Genomic DNA, 12,057 nt, shown 5'->3' with positions numbered 1-12,057 from the left:
TTCTAAATGTGGGGTTGGGGAAGGGAAAGGGGAAAGGGCAATAGGGGGACTGATTTCCACGTTTTCTATCAGTAATTTTTTTATGTATTAACACTTAACCAATAAGTTTTCCCTTGTGTGTAACCTAACTCCCTTTTAATGCCATTTAAACCCATTTTCCTCTTGTTCTAATCTCAGTGGAAGTAAAGAAGAGTTGTTTTTTTCTTTAAGTACAAGAAATTGCCTTCCCTTTGAGAAAAGACTGCTCTTAGGTCATATACACACTTATCATTATCTCCTTTATTTTAAATCAACCTGGCTCTTTCAGTCTTTCTTCTTAGACCAGAAGAGAAAAGGTCAATATAACAACATGGAATAAAAGCTAAAGAGGGAATTCTGGGAATCAAGCCCATATTGCACTCTATAGTTCTCCAGATCACTTTCATCCATTCAACCAAAACCTACCTGCCTTATATGGACAGAGCTATGGATTAAACAAACAAGAAGGATTTCCCTACAAGGCATTTGGCCAAAGTGAAACACAAGGACACACTAGAAGCTTCATCCCCCAGAGGGCTCTTCGATGGACTTTCCCATCATCTCCAAAGCATGGGTATCAAAGCAGGAGAGTCGGGTGTTAAAGAAGAAAGGGGAAATGGTGTTCTGCTGGTATGGATGGAAGAGCTGCCACCCTCACCTAGGCAACACTAAATCCCCTTAGATAATAAAGTCAGATCCACTAATAAACCTGGTTGGGCTCAGGAGATCATTTCTATATACTCCTTTTAGCCCCTTTTCCCATTCCTAGACTCCTTCAGCTTGCCATCCCCTTAAAGGATGCCCTGTCCCTCATGGCCAAAAGGCTCAGCATCTTCTGTCTCAGTCCACTCCAGAAACAGAAAATTCGCCTTAAAAATAGATGAGCACAGAAATTAACAGAAGGCTGACTTAACAGAAATCCAGCCAAAAGCACAGCTTCCTAAAGGGGAAATTTGAGGGACAGTGAGCTCCTCAGGTGCGACTGGACTTTTCCTAAAATTAAGTTCCCCATAAACTTCCAAACATTTTTCTTATGTCTTAAGGAGAGCTGAGAAGGGAAAACAGATTACTTGAAAGAGAAAGGAAAGCAGCGATGTGGAGAGACTTGAGAAAGGCTCATGCCATACCGCACCTGTTTCAACTCCAGCTCCCCAGTGCGGTCGCCGTCTCAATATGGTTTATGGAAAAGCAGACACATTAACAAGATCACTGAGCACCCTGACAAGGTACTGGTACATACACACACTTGTATTCACACATACACACACACAAGCCTCCTCTTCAAAATGCCAAACAGCCTTGGGAAAATTTCCACATAGATGAAATTGCTACGGAAGTTACAAAGGAAATAAACATACTCATAAAAAAAAAGGGGGGGGATCCTCGCAAAGGAAGGGCTGGTTTAAGGGAGGGTTTTGGGAAACTATGAAAAAGGTTTCAGATTTCAAAAGATCTATCCATCCCCAACAGGTAGCACTCCAGAGTCTAAGCCTTCTCGGAAAAGGATTCCTATCCTAGACAGGCAAGAAAGCGGAGCCCCACGGCGGGGGCAAAGGTAAGGGAATAGATCTACGCTGAGCAATACCATACCCCCATCTCCAGCAGAACAAGTAAAACAGTGGCTTACCTTGAATTAATGCAGGGTCCCGCACTCAGGTGAATGAGGGTGTGCTATTATCCCATAGGCATTATTTGAATTATTTAAAAAGAGAAAGAAAAGCGAGCAATATGGAGGAGGGGGAGCAGGGAGGGAGAGGAAGTAAGTGGTGGGGGGGAGGGAAAAGGAGGCAGATATTAAAGGGGGAAGGAAGGGGAACGAGAGAAAGGAAGAAGTGGGAAAGGAGGTGGAGGAGGAGGAGGAAAAGGAGAGAAACACAGAAAGTAAAATAAATAATAGAGAGAGAGGAGACGGTTAAAAATCTGTCTCCTACCCACACAGTGGAAAAGAAATTTCTGACAATCAGAAGGAGAACTCACACATACCAGAGGGGGCAGACAGGGGAATAACAAAGGAAAAGAGGAGCTAAATCCAAACGGAAAAAGAACTGTCCAGGCATATAAAATAAAACAAGGGAGAGGCAGCAAGGAAAGGAAGAGAGTGAGAGAGGGTGGGGAGAGAGCCTACTCATGAGCGATGTGCACGCAGGCACACACATGTGTGTGTGTTTGGGGAGGGGGGGGGTAAAGAGCAGGAGGAAGGCAGCTATAGATGGCTTGATCTATTGGGTATAATTAGTGTAGTAAACAGTCAAGTGTCTGGAAATTTAGGTCAAGGTTTCTGTAAAAAGTTCAGCGCCCTAAAACTTCATCTGGCGATTCTGTCCAAATTACTCACCCACATTTCAGGCACACAGCCAATCACACGCTTAGCAGAATGCTCATCTCCAACCTCACCCTTCCCCATTAATGGGGCACAAAGCAAGAAATAAGAGGCATGAATCTGGAGGAGAAGGGAAGGGGAAACTGGGGTTTAATGGAAAGCCTATAATGAGCATCACTGGGGTAAGCATATCTTAAGGAAAAAAGAAGGGAGCATTGTGCAAGCAGGGCATTCAAGGCTCTGAAAATGCCTCACAACTCTTCCAGTTGGGTCCCTTTCTCTCCAACACTCCCCTAAGTGGAGTGGCTCGAGGCTCACACCCTTCATACACTTTTACCCGCTTTCTCTTGGGACAGCTAAGGCGATAAAGGAAACAAATTGGAGCTTCCCCATTGCCCAAAATCCCTAGACCAAAATTCCCCCAGGTCAATTTGCCCCTTGCCACAAAAGATCCCTTCTCAACCCTCAGGAAAATTCAGAAGTTTCTTAGACCCTACAATAATTCCCTTCAGATCCACGTACCAGCTACTCTTCAGTGCCTTCTACTTCTTTTCCTCATGTCAGTTCCTCTTCATAAGCATCCCTCAGCTAACTCTCTGCCCAGACCTTTTTTCTCAAGCATCTCTCAACCTACCCTTATTCCTGGGCATGGAAATCAAAAGAGCTTTCTCCCTTCCTTTGCTAAGCCAAGACATCCGCCCTTCATGAAATGATGACCTCTGAGATGTAGCACAGGATTGCATTTCTTAAATAATTCCTCCTCTCTTATATTGGGAGAAGGGGCAAGATTTTGCCAAATTCTTGGAAGATTTCTTGTAGGCCTGGTTCTCTTTATTAAGAACTTTGGAGGGGGGAAGAAATAAATAAATTAAAAATTAAAAGAAAAAGAACTTTGACTTTTCAAAGTCCGGGAACACCAGCCCACATCATGGGAGATAATGCAGGAAGAAGGTGGGGATAAGATCAAAGGCACAATCAATCAAAAAGCATTCATTTATTTCCCTGTGTGCCAGTGCAGTAATTAGTGAGGCTTATGTTTGACTGCTCAAAAGAGAAGAGTACAAGAGGGTAGTGTCATATGGGAGAAAAAGCAATGGATTTTAGAGCCAGAGAACTTGAGTTCAAAACCTCCCTCTGACATTACCTATGCCCCCTAGGGCAAAGTCACAACCTCTCTGGACCTCAGTTTCATCTGCAAAATGTGGGAGTTGGACTAAAGGACCTCTAAAGCCAACAGCAACAAGTCAATAAGCATTTTTTTAGTGAGGCAATTGGGGTTAAGTGACTTGCCCAGGGTCACACAGCTAGCAAGTGTTAAGTGTCTGAGACCGGATTTTGAACTCAGGTCTTCCTGAATCCAGGGCCAGTGCTCTATCCACTGCGCCACCTAGCTGCCGCAATAAGCATTTATTAAATGCTTCCTATGGACTCAGCACTGAGGAAAGAAAAACAAAACCAATATCTATACTCAAGGAGCTTGCAACTTAATGGGGGTTGACACATGTTAAAAAAAAACTATTTGCAAATAAGATGTATATATCTTATATATGTCTATATCTATCTATATCTATATATCTATATCTATCTATCTATCTATATAGATAGAGATCTGTACATCTATATCCATATGGCATCAATTGGAGATAACCACAGAGGTAAGCCATGAGGAGGAACTTGAAGGCTTCTTGCAGAGAAGATGGAATTTTAGTTGAGACTTGAAGGAATCCAGGGAAACCAGGAGACAAGGAGGGTTCAAATCCTAGATGTGGGCAACAGCCAATGAAAATGCACAGAATTGTGCAATGGAGTATCTGGTGTAAGGAATGACAAGGAGGCCAGAGTCACTGAATCAATCATACATACAGCAAGTGGAAGGGGCAAGGTAGAATACAAAGGTAGGAGGGGCTTTGGATACCAAACAGGCAATTTTGATCTTGGAGGAAATGGGGAAGAGCTGAAGCTGGAGTTTATTGTCTCTTTGAGCTCAAAATCTCTGAACTTTTAATTGTATGCTCTATTCATAGATCCCAAAGAATTGTAAAGTAGCAGTTAAGTGATGGGCTAGAATCCTTGCTCTGGAGAAATAAAACTGTGTCTCTTACTTTCCCACCTGTATAGGGATCGCCTCAGGACCATGAACAGCAGAGGAAAGAAGTATCACAAATCCAAAGACAGAACCACCCCCAAACTCAGCAAACTCTGTGTTCCCATTGGGAATAATTGCATTTTCATAGAATCACAAAAGGTTAGGGCTGCTGAGTTAGCAAAAACATGTCATTCTATGGAGAATGATCTGTCCAAGGTCACTTGGCTGTAAAGTGGCAGGGCTAGGACTGAAGCCCAGATTTGTCTGTGCTCTTTTCATGAAATTGTTTTCTGTGGTGGTGCCATATGCCTGGTAAAAAATCAACTCCATCTTCTTTGTTCTTAATGGAGACAGTGTCCCAAGATGACATGAGGGTTATGGTCCTTCAAGGACACTGACACATATACTTGCTCCCTCCATGCCCAGAAACAACTTCCTCTATTCCATCCAAAACTCAAGAAGGGAAAAGAATATGCGGGAAGCTCAGATGATGACTACTTGAACTTTTCCTTACCAAGTTTACAAATACTATTGCCCAGGTCATCCCAAATGAAGTCCACTAGCAGGAGCCTTTTGATCCCAATGTCCTCATTCTTTATAGCACCTAACAGGTACAGTAGATAGAATATTAGATTTGGAATGAGGAAGTTCTGAGTTTAAAAATTCCCTCAGATACTCATGAACTATGTGACCTTAGGCATGTCTCTTAACCTCTTTCAGTCTTGGTTTTTTTATCTGAAAAATGGGGATAATAATAGCATTTACCTCACCGGATTATTATAAGGATCAAATGAAATACAAAGTACTATATAAATGCTAGCTATTATTATTATTATTATTGATGTTGATGTTATTATTTGGGAAGAAACAAAGTTTTAAAATCTGGGACACCAGAAGGCTGGCTTTTTTCTGGCTTGGAATCTCCCAAAAGAAGAACATCCATCCCCCCCCCCCAATCCCAGTGAAACAAACAGCATTCATGTCCACAAACAATACTCTCTCCTTCCCTGCCCATTCATACTTTTAAGGTAGGAACATCTGAGCCAATTGGATGGCCCTTTGGTGAATGTGAAGAGAGGAGGGGAGGTTGGCTGAGAAGGCCAAGGTACCACTGCCCACATTCACGCTTAAGAGCTGCCCTTTAGACACACCTGCCATTTGCTTTCCTGCCACACTGCCTGCAAATACCAGCTAATTAGAACAACATGGAGTCTTTCCAAACATAACAACAAAAATATTGGTTTTGGTCCTTATCCCAATCTCATGAGCTATGGCTCCTGTCCAGTTCCCTTTTCTTCAGGCAAGAATTTGGAGGAAAGCAGTTCAGGATGCCCTGAGTTCATTCATCACATAAAGCCCACCTGCCCCAACCTACCACTACCACCACCAAATCCGGCCACTTCTCTGCCCCCTCACCCTTTTTTACACCCAGCTATTGAAAGAGGAGCATTCAGATCAATGCTGGTCCCTACAGCCTCTACCCCAGACTCTGGCACTCATTGCCTCCCTCCATTCATTGTAATAGAGCCAGGCCTACTAGGAAGTGTTCTGCAGGACTCTGATCCAGACCAGGCTCCCAAACTTCAACAGTGAAAAGTGACTCCTGAAGCAAGATGTGGCTTTGAAGAAAAGACCCTCATTTAATAATTCAGCTGGCATGGATTCCAGTTAGTAGCCATGGCAACCAGTTCCCTGCCATCCAGTTGTAGACAGGATATGGTTAGAAGGGGAAAGAGGGAGGGAGGGAAGAAAAAGGTGAAAGGGAAAAGGAAAATAAAATAAAATAACAAAACAAGCCAAGCCCAGACTTCATCTAAACGATTTCTGCTTTCATTCTGCACTGCCAGGTTTGCCAGTATGGTAGGATGAATGTTGCTCAGCTAGTTGCACCTCCCTCCCTTTCTCCCTCTTTTTTTCTCTCCCCCTTTCACTACTCTCTTTCTTCATCTCTTTCCTCCTCCCTTCTTTCCCCCACTGCCACCCTGCTACTACCATCATGGAAATCCTGATTTCCCATTAAATCTCAGCTAATGTGGCATTTTTTCTTAAAGCTGGTTTATTTGTGCTTTTCTCCCCAATGACTTGGAATATCATCATCTTCACTAGGGCCCACAGAATCCACGAGTTCATTTCACTCAATCCCAAATACACTGTTGTCCCACCATAGACTAGGCACAATTCAGGGGGGAAGAAAGAAGGACTATGAAAAGTACAGGTCAGGTCTCCCAAAGTCTCTAGCATCTTAGAGAGAAGAAGTGAAAGAGGAAGGAGGGCCTTTCCCCCAGGAGATCTCTGTTTATGTTTTTATTGGCAGGGCAATGAGGGTTAAGTGACTTGCCCGGGGTCACACAGATGTTTGCCAAAATCAGTTTTGGTTTGGGGGTCCTATAATGGTGCTGAAGGACTGAAAACCAGATGGAGAAGACCAGCAATGGGATTAGGGATAAAAACACTGCCTACATGTAGGATGTTCAAATTATGTAGCTACCTCCAGCCCACCCCAGGCATGCACTCTGGCCACTGCAACATGCAAAGCACCTTTAGACAAGCATGCGCGTGCATACGTGAGCACACACCCAAATTCAGGCTGCTGTCAAATACCACCCAGTCCTCCACGGCCACGTCAGCCCCCTCAGAGATGCCAGAGCTTTAAATGATGGCATGATACTGAGATATCTATCAGCCTATGTCAATCTCTCAATCTCAGTCCTCCCCACTCACAGGAGCCCAGCCAGAGAAAAGAGCAGATGGAAGGGTGGTTGGTGTAGTCTGAAAGCACATAAGCAGCCCGGCTGAGCCATTGGGAATGTTTTTGGACAATGTTTCAGGCCTCTGTTGGAAGGGATGGGTGTACATTTTTTGTTATTGAGAAGGGTGCTGTTTTAAAAGGAGGGAAGAGGGGAAAGCACCCTAAATCCAGAGGGAAACACTGATATACTCCATCGATCAAAACACCATCTTTTTAAGTATGCTTAGTTGTAAATCTGAATGAAACTCATGCAAGAATTTAGTAGACAAACATTTCATCTCATTGCTCCCAAATGGATTCTGTTTTCATTCAAACATCACACATAATGGGGAGCGGGGAAGCATATATTCACATACATATACACACATACTCACAGCTCCTCTCTATTTAAGGCAGCCCCAAAGACAAGGCCAACTTGTGAACAGAGAGGTCTCCATTCATAAACTACAATGCCAACTATAACACACCCACACTTAGCACATACCACTCCTACCACCTTTCCCCCTAATTAATCCCAAAGTCCAGATGGAGCAAAGATCTGCCAAGTGACATGTAAGCTTTTCATTATCAGGCCCCTCCCTGGATTAAGTGAGTCTCTCTGGAAACTTCTAAGAAGATCTCACAAGTTCCCCTATTTACCATGTCAAGCTGTTAGTCAAGTTCCAAGTTCCCATCATAGGAAGCACCAGATCTCAAGGTAACAATAACAATAGGGATGCGAAGGAGGAGAGAGTAGCATAGTCACCTAAAAATAATATACTCAATGGACTGGCAGATTGGACCATGGGTCAAAGCTGGCCCTCTGTCTGTTTTGGTATGGTACATGAGCTGGTAATGGAACCTGAGGATTGGGCCCTTGGGCCATAGTTTGCTAACCCCTGATCTAGACTATAAGTTGTCTAAGGGCAGGGATCTTTCTTGTAAATCTGTGCACTTACTGTGACCTCTTAGCATAGTGTTTGGCACATATTAGGTGCTTAATAAATGTCTGTTGAATGATTTGTTGGTGGTGGTGCTACTCATCTTTCATTCTCAAAGAGGACCAATGACATCAGGAGGGTGACGTCTTAAATTGCAAGCAAATTGGATTTCAATGAGGCAGAGCTGTGCAAAGTCATCAGTCTCAGTTTCTCCTTCAGAGTCATTGGAGTCCAGTGGAAAGACATAGGTAAAGATAACTGGCAATGACTCCCCTGGTGAATGCAAAAATGGAATGAATGAATAAAAACTGATTTTGCAAAAAGTCTATGAAATCTAATATTTTGTTTAGTTTGAACTATGACTACAGTAATGCAAATGGATCGAAGCTAAGCCATCTGTTTAACCAACTAATCAACACTTATTAAGCTCCAGGTACTATATACCCTGACTTGAGGGTCACAAATACAAAAAAAAAAAGTTAAACAAAAAAAACAATCCCTGTTCTCAAGGATCTTACATCCTGTTGAAAGAGACATGTACATTTTTAATGTATACAAAACAAAAACAAATAAAACAATAGTATGGGGGGAGTGCAATGTGGCAAAATGGATGGAGGGCCAGCCTTAGTTAGCATCAAGGAGACCTGAATTTAGGTCTTATCTTAGATCTATTCCTGCTATGTGGCACTGTGCAAGTCTTTTAGACTCTCAATGCCCCAAGCAACAACCTGTGACTACAAGTTACAGATGAGCTACAGATCTATATAAATGTTTTAATAGAGTTTTCACATGAGTAGTCTTCCAACACAGATGAAATCATGTCTGCACCAACAATATGTTAACTCTTTGCGTAATCTGTGATCTCATTGATTTGGGTACTTCCTCCAAGGACACAGATTGCAACCCATCCATCAATGCCCATCCTATGCAATTCTTTTTTTTTTTTAATTATTTTTTAATTTTTTTTTTAATGGGGCAGTGGGGTTAAGTGACTTGCCCAGGGTCACACAGCCAGTAAGTGTCATGTGTCTGAGGCCGGATTTGAACTCAGGAACTCCTGAATCCAGGGCCGGTGCTTTATCCACTGCGCCACCTAGCTGCCCCCCTATGCAATTCTTAACCATTTCCTCCTATTAAATCCTAGAAGGAAGGTCTCATTTGACGTTCAAAGGACCTTCCTCTACCTCTCTTCCCATTGCAAAGATACCAGTGGAGGACAAGGGCTCTTCAATGTTTATCCCTTGCTCCATATTCAATTCATGAGCAGCATGCTTCCTTTGTTCAATCAAATAACTCTTTGATGACATTTGTTATATAGTTTCCTTTGCACAATTATTCAATGGTAACAATGATAACAATGACAATTCATTTTTCGGTGCTTTACAATTCATGAAGCACTTTGGTTACACTCATTTTGTTTTTGTTTGTTTTGGGGGGGTTTGCAGGGCTATGAGGGTTAAGTGACTTGCCCAGGGTCACACAGCTAGTAAGTGTCAAGCGCCTGAGGCCAGATTTGAATTCAGGTCTTCCTGAATCCATGGCCAGTGCTTTATCCACTGAGCCACCTAGCTGCCCCGGTTATAGTTATTTTGTAATCTGGGTAGCATTAAGTTCTCTTTTTGAAGGGGAAAAAGGCAAAGTCTCGTGATTTCAAGGGTGTAGAGAGCCACCAGAAGAGGAACTCCCTGGACCAACAGAGGCTGACACCTTCTCTGTACTCAGAGTTCCACAGCCAGTATGTGTCAGAAACAGGATCTGAACTCAGGTCTTCCTGATTCTAACTCCAGTTCTCCATCTGCTGCCTATATCTATCAAGCTGCCTCTTAGCTTAAATATTATCTCTGCTTCATAGATGAGGAAACTGACCACTCATGTAACATAGCTAGTTAAGTACCAATCAATCAACAAGAATTTATTAATCAATTATTAATTATTAATTAATTAATGTGACAGATGGGGTAGGTAGGTGGCAAAGTGGATAGAACACCAGAATAGTTTGCCTGGAATCAGAGAGACCTGAGTTCAAATCCAGCCTCAGATGATTACTAGCAGTGTGATCCTTGGCAAGTCACTTAACCCTGTTTGCCTCAGTGTCCTCATCTGTAAAACAAGGTGGAGAAAGAAATAGCAAATTACTCCAATATCTTTGCCTCCAAGTGGGGTCACAAAGAGTCAGAAAATGACTGAAATGACTGAACAACAATAACAAAATGGTATAGGCACTGTCCTGAGTTCTGGGAATACAAAAACAAATGGCAGGTCCAACCCTCAAGGAGTTCATACATGCTAATGAGAGGGATGACATGGACATATGGAGACATACGCAAAACACATAAAAGGCAGATCCTTGAAATTGGAAGGACTAAGAAAGGCCACATTTAGAAGATTACACTGGAGATGAATCATGAAGCAAATCAGGAATTCCAAAAGACAGGGGTAAGGAGGGAGCATATTCCAGGCATGGGGAAGAGCCAATGCAAAAACAAAGATGGGAGAAGCCAGGGAGTCAGTTGGGCTGGACCAAAGAGATATAGAGAAGAGTGATGTGTACAAAGGCTGCAAAGATTGGTTTCGGCCAACCTATAAAGAGCTTAAAATGACTACATCGGAGGTGAAACCCAGGTGTCCAGATTCCCAGAGTATTGAGTCTAACAAGCAAAGAAGTCAACTCATAGAATGTACTCACAGAATGTTTTCTGGCACAAGTGGGAAGAAGAAGCCACCTTGATGCCTAAATCACCATCACCAAAAGAAAAAGGAAAACCTTCACTCCCATATTACACTAACCAGCTATCAATGCAGCACCCAAATATTAGGACAAGCCCACGCTCAGTCACCAGCCCAGAGAACAGAAGCAGAAAGCAGAAGGTACAAAGCACTGGTACACACCCATACTTATTATATTTGACACATCCATACACAAACTATTGATACAGCCCACAAACACACCCCACATACAAAGTAAGTGGAAACCCAGCCTGTGTACATCCATATCGTGTGTGTGTGTGTGTATGTGTGTGTGCACGTGTCTGTTTTACTCAGAGACTGGTGATGCTTTGGATTATGATGTTTCCATGGTTACCCTCCATGGAGGGATCTGGGGTAATTGAACTCTTGGGGTTCACCATTCAACAGATGCTGCCTGCTCATGCCTGCTCAGCCTTTCCCTCTTTCTCTCTTTCTACATTTGGCCACAGATCATTTCCTGGAATTTCCAGGTTTGAGACAAGTGCATTAAAGTAAGTTCTTCCCCCTTTCTGGGATACTCTGTTATCATAATGGAAAGAGGGGGCTGAAAATTCCAGATTCCAAAATCTGAAGCACCATGGCAAAGTTCCGGCCTAGTTCCTAGAAGGAACTGTCCAAGATCCTATATTCCCATACTCCCTCCCCCTGCCTCAGGCAAAAAGGCTGGAAGAAAATTCCCACTCCTATTAATTCACCAAAAGAACCTAAGGGAACAGAAGGGTCAGTACTCTGGGGACTCACAACCTACTCTGAGATACTTAATGAAGTCATGGGGACAGTGCTTAATGGGTTAAATTCCCTCCACACTACAGCCTAAATTCTAACAATAGAAATAATAGTAACTTGCTATTCTCTGTATCGAATTTAATTGCCAAAGAGCACAGACATAATCAAATTGGACCCTTACAAGAAGCCTGTGCAGAAAGTGGTGCAAGTAGTATTAACCTCATCTTGTGGATGAAGAAAGTTAGACTTGACCTGTCAGTGACCTGTGAGTTAAGTAATCAATATGCATTTACTAAGCACCTACTATGTGCCAATCTATGTGCTAGGGATACAAGACAAAAAATTAAATAGTCTTTGCACCCAAGAAGCTGGCATTCTATGGAATGAAATGAAAAGGAAGAGAAATGTTTTTCTTGGGTTTTTTTTTGGGGGGGGGCAATGAGGGTTAAGTGACTTGCCCAGGGTCACACAGCTAGTAAATATCAAGTGT

The 12,057-nt window shown here is 42.8% G+C and overlaps 1 protein-coding gene across 1 annotated transcript in view; it reads right to left on the bottom strand.

Annotated features, from left to right (window-relative positions):
- Positions 1–10,900, bottom strand: part of CACNA1E (calcium voltage-gated channel subunit alpha1 E) — a 649,518-nt gene extending 638,618 nt beyond the window's left edge. Inside the window, 1 exon segment of the mRNA XM_043963674.1 lies at positions 10,881–10,900. The gene's annotated coding sequence lies outside the window, so the exon portion shown is untranslated.
- Positions 10,901–12,057: the final 1,157 nt, after the last annotated feature.

The sequence above is a fragment of the Dromiciops gliroides genome, chromosome 4 (assembly GCF_019393635.1).
Source record: "Dromiciops gliroides isolate mDroGli1 chromosome 4, mDroGli1.pri, whole genome shotgun sequence".
Classification (NCBI taxonomy): domain Eukaryota; kingdom Metazoa; phylum Chordata; class Mammalia; order Microbiotheria; family Microbiotheriidae; genus Dromiciops; species Dromiciops gliroides.
The sequence above is the reverse complement of the archived record's forward strand: the minus strand, read 5'-3'. Positions and strand labels throughout refer to the sequence as shown.